At 45.5% G+C, this 8,639-nt stretch overlaps 1 protein-coding gene across 1 annotated transcript in view; it reads right to left on the minus strand.

Moving 5' to 3' along the window:
* The window catches only part of LOC143024684 (uncharacterized), a 156,686-nt gene extending 150,285 nt beyond the window's left edge, over positions 1–6,401 (minus strand). The window contains exon 1 of the mRNA XM_076183684.1: positions 5,458–6,401. The gene's annotated coding sequence lies outside the window, so the exon portion shown is untranslated. The remainder of the gene's footprint in view (positions 1–5,457) is intronic.
* Between the last annotated feature and the right edge of the window lie 2,238 nt (positions 6,402–8,639).

Consider the following 8,639-nt stretch of genomic DNA (forward strand, 5'->3'; position numbering starts at 1 on the left):
ACGAGACAGACAGACAGACAGACAGACAGAGAGACAGACAGAGAGACAGACTCACAGAGAGACAGACAGACAGATAGAGAGGGGCAGACACAGAGATCGAGAAAAAAGGAGACAGAGGTCCTCTCTCCATTGCTATTGACACCTCTCCCCTCCCACCTCCCCCATCTCCCACACCCTCCCCCACACCCTCCCCCATCCCCCACACCCTCCCCCTCCCCCACACCCTCCCCCTCCCCCTAAACCCCACCCTCCCCACACCCTCCCCCATCCCCCGTCACCCATTCCCTCACCCATACCCCCTTCCCATCCCCCATTCCCTATCCCCACGCTCCACCTTTTCCCCCATCCCCCACTCCATCCCCCACTCCCTTTCCACATCCTCCACACCTCCCCCTCCCTCCTCACCCATCTCCCCCTCCCTCCCCATCCTCCATCCCCTTCTCCTTCTCCCCTCTCCCTACCCTCCACCCCCCACACTCATGATTAAGCAGCCCACTTAGGCGCTCACCGTAAAGATCATGGTGGTCGGCGGTCTGGATCGAAGTGGATATGCCATCAGGCTATGCACTCATCGCGAACAGAAATGAGAGACATTAAGTTTGTTTTAGTCATTGAGAGAAAAAAATATATTAATAGCAAAATCACACAAACTCACAGGCACAATCTTAACACACACACACACACACACTATCACTACGGCGGCCCGGGTTCGAATCCTGCCCAGGGCTAAAATAATTTCAGTATCGCTGCGCTTCGAGTCGTTACTCCAACTCTCGTGGGCGGAGAGTTGGGTGTGTGTGTGTGCGTGTAAGGTCACAGCATTACCCATAAATCGGTCATACGAGATCTGAGCTCTCTTCCGGGAGGGAAATAACTTCCGATCACGAGTCCAACACGTGATCCATAGACGCCTGCACATACACGACTCGTGGCGCGGTTGGTAGAGTTCCCGGCTGCCACTACGGCTGAATTAGTTTCAGTATCGCTGCGCTGCGAGTCGTTACTTCATCTCTCGTAGGCGGGGAGTTGGGTGGGTGTGCGTGTAAGGTCATAGTATTACCCATAGATTGGTCATACATGAGGTCTGAGCTCTCATCCGGGAGGGAAATAGCTGTCGATCATGAGTCCAACACGTGATCCAAGACCAGTGAATCACACACACACACACACACACACGCCTGCACACACACACACACATGACTTGGGAAAAATGGCTCGAGTCCTGATGACTCAAGCCAGAAATAGTAATCCATAGAAACCACACCCACCCACATCATACCGTCAACATATCTCTGATTGGAAAACTCCGAACCGCTAATTGTTTTAGTTTAGACCAATAGATAGTTTTCTTCTCCCGTTGCGCTCTCAAGCGCCTCTCGCCCACCACCGCAATTACGTCATCAGTTATGTGTCAGTAAAGTTAGATAATGACATATTGCGGTTTTAACCTGTGATTTAGTGATGAGAAGAACAATGGGGATTTTTTTCTCTCTTTTCTAGGCATTAAATAGTTATCGTGTCTTTTTTTAGTAGCCATATGGCGGTGACCACAAGTCGACGCGCTTACGTCATGTCGTTGAGGTTAAACACAAGGATGGCAGGATAAAGAAGAAGAGAAAGAACATCGAGTAGATTAGTGTGGGGATGTTTTGGTGATAACCAGGAACCTGTGTAGTGATAAGAACATAAGAATAAAGGAGACTGTAAGAGGACATAAGACCTACACTAGACAGTTCCGTTTCCATTACCACCTGTCATCCCCATCCATAAAGTTGTCTAACCTTTTCTAAAAACAACCGATAGTTTTAGCTCTCACTACATGGTTATTAAGTCTATTCCATTTGTAAACCATCTCTTCCCTATTTCAATTCTAAACCTAAATTTGTCCATTTAAACCCATTACTGCGAGTCTTGCCCTGTTGTCTTAATATGATGACCTCGTTTGCGTCACCCTTGTTAAAGCCTTTGATGCAATTGAACACCTCTATTAATTCATCCGGTACTCTGCGTGTTATGTCGCGTATTAGACTCTACAAGGAAATATTTAAACTCTTTACATCGTGCACCTGCGTCTTAGCAGTTAAAAAAAATGAGCCTTGGTTAATCTTAACCCTCTCATCGTGACTCTGTTTTGTCCTCCCTTTACCTGAATAGAATCGGTTGGCATTGAGTAGATTGGAAGGCTGTGAAGCAGGATTTAGTATAGACTTAGTAACCATTTATAGAGCACTGAAGCAATTGGTTATTTTAAGAGAAGATAATATAACTTTATGAATGGGGATGACAGGTGGTAAGGGACATGGAACTGCCCAATGTAGGCCTTAGGGTCTCTTGCAGTCTCCTCCGTTCTTATGGTTGCAGAGAGCATGAGGCCAAGATGAGGTGATTGGGTAATAGAGGGTTTGATTGGGAGATTCGAAACGCGAAAGATGGTGTGGTTGTGATTGGAGAAAGGACAATGCAGATTGGTAGGGGGAAATTGTTCGGTGGTGAGGCATAGCTAATGTGCGAGATGCAAGACGAAAGAAGACACCGTGTGATCACGGAGCGCTTATTATCACGCCGTTATGCTTGTTGCTTTAGCTAGTACATACCCGTGGTACACTATGCACTTGAAAAATCTGTAACAAGTGAAGTGTCGTGATAATAAGCGCTCTGTGATCACAATGTGTTTCTTTGGGTTAACATGTCGGCAATCGACAACGCCTTCCTGATGCTTGACACATAGACCAAGATTTGGAAGAAAGGGGCATTGGTTTTGTGGCGTTGGTAACAGCGCTTCTATCCTTCTAACACGCTGAAGAGGTGGAGCATTAGAGGTAGAAACTAAGGACAGAAGAACCTGAACGTAATTAGCGTTCTCCAGCGAAGAACAAGAGCTTGCATTGTGCTGTGGTGAATGAAAGATGGAGACCAAAATTGCAAAGTCTTCTAACGTTGGGTTCAGATAGCGATGATAAGGATATCAGATCATTTCTTTGTAGAAACCAGAATAACGATAAAAAACGAAAGAAAAAAGAAGGAGAAGGGAATGAAAAGATGACAAAAGTTGATAAGATTAGACATGAAGGAACAGGAGGGTTAAGAGAGAAGTGAATGTAGGTTAAAGGTTTTATGAAGAAATTGATTCTGTAACAAATTGCGCTCTGTCAAGCGAAGCCAACGGGTTTGGTAAGAGAGGTGTGTGCGTGCGTGCGTGTGTGTGCGTGTGTGCGTGTGTTTGTATGTGTGAGTGTGTGTTTACATATGCGTGTGTTTGTGTGTGTGTTTGCATATGTGTGTGTACATACGTGTGTGTGCGCGCATCTATGTGTGTTTGTATGTGTGTATGTGTGTGTGTGTGTGTGTGTGTGTTTACACGTGTGTGTGCGCGCATCTATGCGTGTTTGCATGTGTGTATGTGTGTGTCTGTGTTTACACGTGTGTGCGTGTGTGTGTTTGCATGCGTGTGTGTGTGTGTGTGTGTGTGTGCGTGTGTGTATGTGTGTGCGTGTGTGTATGCAAAGAAGAAAACTACGGTGAAGCTAATTTTCATGTATGAAAATAGGTTTACGAGTTGAGACAAAAGTATTTTGTAGATTTTGTATAAAGAAAGAAATTAATGAACGATTTACGAACAAGAAAAATTATAACTCGTTCCAACGTCGCGAAGTCCCTCCTCCCCCTATCAGGAGGCTTGAACGGTGCCTCTTACAGAAGACTTTGAAGCATGGAATTTAATGAACCATACCCTTGGTCCAACTCGCCGGCGGCAACGTTCGAACTGCCGTCACCTCAACCTCCGCCGCAAGTAGCGACGCTCTAAACCGCTCGGCCAGCGAGCTTTGAAAAAGGAAAAGAAAAAATCGCGTGAAATAAATAGAACATTAATTCCAAGAGATGCTGAGAGAAACAGCGAATAGAGGCCAAGGCATGAATAGGTTAAGCAGGTGGTTAACGTAAAGAAAATATTTTTACAAAATTTTGAATACAAACGAAAGAGAAAAAAAAATATGGAAAGGAGATATAGATGAAGTAAGCGTTTATTAAACACAACATTTCTCTTTGTTAATCAATTTTCTCTTTATAATGGATTTTTTCGCACAGTTGGAGAAGGATCATTTTATATATTTCGTTCGAATTTCTCTCCAGCGGACAACCTTAAGAGGAATTTTGATTTTCTCTCTCTCTCTCTCTCTCTCTCTCTCTCTCTCTCTCTCTCTCTCTCTCTCTCTCTCTCTCTTTTCGGTATACTCACAAATATATATGTATGTATGTGTGTACGTGTGTGTATGTATTTACGTACATATCATGGGTAAGTACGATTGCCTCTGAATCAGAGAGCTAAAAGAGAGCACGCTTGCTCTCGTCTCTCTTTATGAGAATTATCTTGACCCTCAGTGACGTCCAAATGACGTCAACCTCCCCCTCCACCCCTTTCGTTGCTGAAAGAAATTGCTTGACGCTAGCCAGAATAAATGGGTAATGGTACTCAGTCATGGAAAGGATTCCACGTCGGCGACAGGCGTGACGTCATGTCGGCGACTGGCGTGACGTCATTTCGGCGACTTGTGCCTTCTTTGCCCTCCCCCTCCCCCTCCAAGGCGCACCAACACACACACACACACACACACACACACACACACACACACACACACACACACACACACACACACACACACACACACACACACACATACACATACACTCTCACACACACACACACACACACACACACACACACATACACACACACACACACACACACACACATACAAATACACGCTCACACACACACACACACACACACACACACACACATATATATATATATATATATATATGTATATATATATATATATATATACATATATACATACATATATATACATATATATATATATATATATATATATATACATGTACACACACACACGCACACACACACACACACACACTCGAATGAGCTCTGAGTTCTCAATCAAGAGGTTAATACCTGTCGATCACGAGTCCAACACGTGATCAAAGATTATGGTGATTCACACACACGCATGTACATATATGCAGACTCAAATTTCCAAAGGAGCGAGCAGAATTGATATCTTAAATTAAATACGAAGAAAATAATTTGAAATTATATCATTGCTGTAATGCTCGATGAAGTCAATGTTTACACGCTTCAGCACACACATACACACACACACACACACACACACACACACACACACACACACACACACACACACACACACACACGAGAATTTTGATTTCCATTAGAGCATCTCAAATCTTGTTCAAATTTTATCCTAATTTGGAAAGGTCTATATGACAGTGATACACGTTTCTGTGAAATTTACGGTAACACGCTACTTATATATTAGTGGTTTTGTAAATTGTAAGGGAATGTTCTTATTGGAATGGTGGTCATGAATCTTTTTTTCCAGAAAATGAAAGTGTGAACGAAATGGCCGGACTTACCTGAATTCGATGGTTTCCGAACGCTCAGAAAGCGTCCACAGCTCTTGGTCGAAGGTTTGTCATCCTTGTCGACAGTTTCATTTCACTTCACTGTTTTTCAAAATTGTTCGTGTTGTGTCTTGACGCCACGGACAGAGGCAAGCAAGTGTCTTCCCTCCTTTTCGCGCGTCAGTCTTTTTTTATTATTATTATTATTTGTGGTCAGATTTCGGGATTTATGCCTCCTCGCGCAGAAATCAGTTATCTTCCTCGAGTCCGTTACGAAGGACGCGTGACGTCATGTCGTCCAATCAAAGCGTCGCCCGGCTGACCTTTCCCCCGTTTTTAAGTGATCCTAAAGTCTCTTTCGCTAACCTCTCTTTTTTCACTTGCTCTCCACCTCCTCCCTTTCTCCTTATCCCTGTTGTTTCTCAGGGCGAGGCAAGGAAGGGCTTAAAAAAAGGGTCGAGCGTAAGAAAGATCGACAAAGCAACCCTCACTTAACCTCCTTAATTTCGTTTACTTCGCGTCTGTCGAAGAGAATGTTTTGACCCATAAATGAAATGGGATGATGACATTGAGGCAATTCAGATGATTTTGGAGGCTCCGTATCGAAAGTTTCCGAGTCGTTGAAGGTAAGGAAGGTGTTTGTTTAAAGGCCTGGTGATTCAACGAAATCCTGTTGGTGGTGTTAGGGCAAAATGGTTTGGTATCAGTTTTGATTCATTTGCACTACTTATAACCGGGCAGAGGCCGTTTCTTTCCCTGAGTTCGTGCCAGACGACTTGGCCAGTTCCCACTATTTATCGTGTGAATTCAGCTATGAACGCTAACACGTTTGATGGAGAATGCCTGTGTACGTTGCGGAATAATCTCGTAGAGTCACAAGAAATAAGGATAAAATTAATAGACCATCGCTAGTTATGTCATCCATCCTTTCCCACCACTCCTCCTCTTCCACTCCCCCTCCGCTTTCCTCCTCCCACCTCCTCCTCCTCCTTCTCCTCCCCCCTTCTTCGGCTCAGGAGAGCAACCAGTTTTGCGGCCGATTTCTCTGCACCAATTTCGTGGGATCACATCCGCGAACTCGGGTTGCAAGTTGGATGTACCAAGTCCTAGATAACGTCTTAGGCCTTTTCTAGGGCTCCTGATCAGTTTATCTAGTTCAACGAAACTTTACATCGCATGGTCATGATGCCTTGATAGTTGTCTTACCGTTCCTTGGCACTGTATGTAGTGTTAAACACTTTGGAAATTCTTTGATACACTTTTAAACATCAACAACACGTTCACACAGTAACACAGAGGGTTCGTTGCACGTCGCCAAGTTTTTTTTTCCTCTAATTATCGTTCAGTTTTCAAATGGAATTTCGAAAAAAAAAAACGTTACAGATATTTTCACTTGTTTCCACTGATCGGCCTCCTCGTTCTTCTTTTTATGCGATACATCGTACTCACAGCCACTTTCACAGCCCTCTTTTCTTGGAAGCGTTTCGAAGCGTTTGACAGTCACTCTCACTATTTATGTTTTATGTTCCGAGTTCGTTTTCCCTCCGCAACGTGAAGCAGAACCTTCCAGTTGCTCGAGAGTCGGAGTCAGAACATCACAAGAACACAAATCGATCAAGACAGGCTTTGTGTTCGCGGCTGTCGTCTTGCTGTCAACGTTCCTGCTGATGTCTACGTTCCTCGAGGTCTGAACACGACTGTGCCATGAGCACAAATGGCATGCGTCTCGCTGCCGTGCCAACTTCCTTAGTGCCAAGTATCGTTATCACCCTCTTCACTTCTCCACCTTCCCATTTTCAATGAGGACGAGGTAATTTTTTTTTTTTTTTTTGTGTCGTGGAGAGCCGCCGTGACGGTCGGAAAAGATGAAGGGAAGGCAAGAGAGGGTTTGACACACGCCCCAAGTAGACGTTCAGTTCGGAGCGATCGAGGGAGCGAGGGATCGAGCTGTTCGCGAGCCCAACACGCCGAGTCGGCGGATCAGCACACAGTGGCGGGTAGCAAGACCCGAGGCCGCGATCAGGGCGGGTGGGAGGGAGGGATGGTGGGAGGGAGGGAGGGAGGTGGCAGCAAGTAACTCTCTCGCCGCGGCAGTGCCACCTCTTCGTTTCGCTTTTCTTCGCTTGTCTTCGCTCCGCCTTGTCCAATCTGCCCAGTGTTGCAGGGATAGAAGAGGAGTTTTAGTCACCGTTGTCTGAGTTCGGTTCTCGCTTTGTTCCTTCAGGAGGGTTCTAAGGGCTCGATGTTGAGGGCGTCTTCGGCGATTAGGGTGGGGGTGGGGGGGGAGGGGTCCTGCCAGGGTCATGAGTGACCAAAGGAGGCATAAGATGCTACGGAGGGGGGCGGGGCCTGGGCCGCGCACTTGAAAGAAATAGTTCGCGTTTGCGCGCAACTTTCCTTTCTTCGCGGAGTTTTTTATCATTTTTTTTCTTTCTCTTTTTAATGCCCTCCTCCTCCTCCTCCTCCTCCTCCTCCTCCTCCTCCTCCTCCTCTTATGGGTTTAGACCGGTGAGGTGAGAGGGTGCAGGCGGGGTGGGGGTGTGAACTGGAGCCGTTGTGGAAGAAAAAAAATGATTCGTCAAGATGACTTTAAACTTTCGAAGAGTTCTCATGTCCGCCTTCCTTTCACTGCAAGAACAGGAGGTTCCCAGTCAAGGTGCCTGGGACTCTCAGAAGCTCTTGCTGTTGCATATGATTCACTGGTAATGGCCCAAAATAAACTTTCTTCTGCTCTTTTTTTTCTTGTTTTTTTTTTTTAACTCGGTGGAGACCGTTTAGACAAGTCATTATCAGTCTCTTAAATCTACATTCCTCGCTCAGACTCCTTTTTCTGACTTGCATAACTGGCCTCTTATCTCTTACTCCTCCTTCCTTCTCCTTCTTCCTCCTACTCCTTTCTCCTCCTCCTTCCTTCCCCTCTTCCTCCTCCTATCACTCCTTCTCCTCTTTCTCCTACTTCCTCCTACTCTTCCTATCCTTCCTCCTCCTATCCTTCTTCCTCTTCCTCCTTCCTCATCCTCTCCTTCCTCGTCTTCCTTTTCCTCTTCCTCCTTCCCATCCTCCTCCTCCTCCTCTTCCTCCTCATTGTTTAGTAACATCTTCTGGATTCCACGACGATAATTTTTCTTTCAGAAAAAACATTCCCATTGGTTGTCTTAAGTGACCGTCTGTCTGTCTGTTAGTTTCTGTCTGTC

Source organism: Oratosquilla oratoria, chromosome 4 (assembly GCF_046742065.1).
Source record: "Oratosquilla oratoria isolate Oo_2021 chromosome 4, ASM4674206v1, whole genome shotgun sequence".
Taxonomy (NCBI): Eukaryota; Metazoa; Arthropoda; class Malacostraca; order Stomatopoda; family Squillidae; genus Oratosquilla; species Oratosquilla oratoria.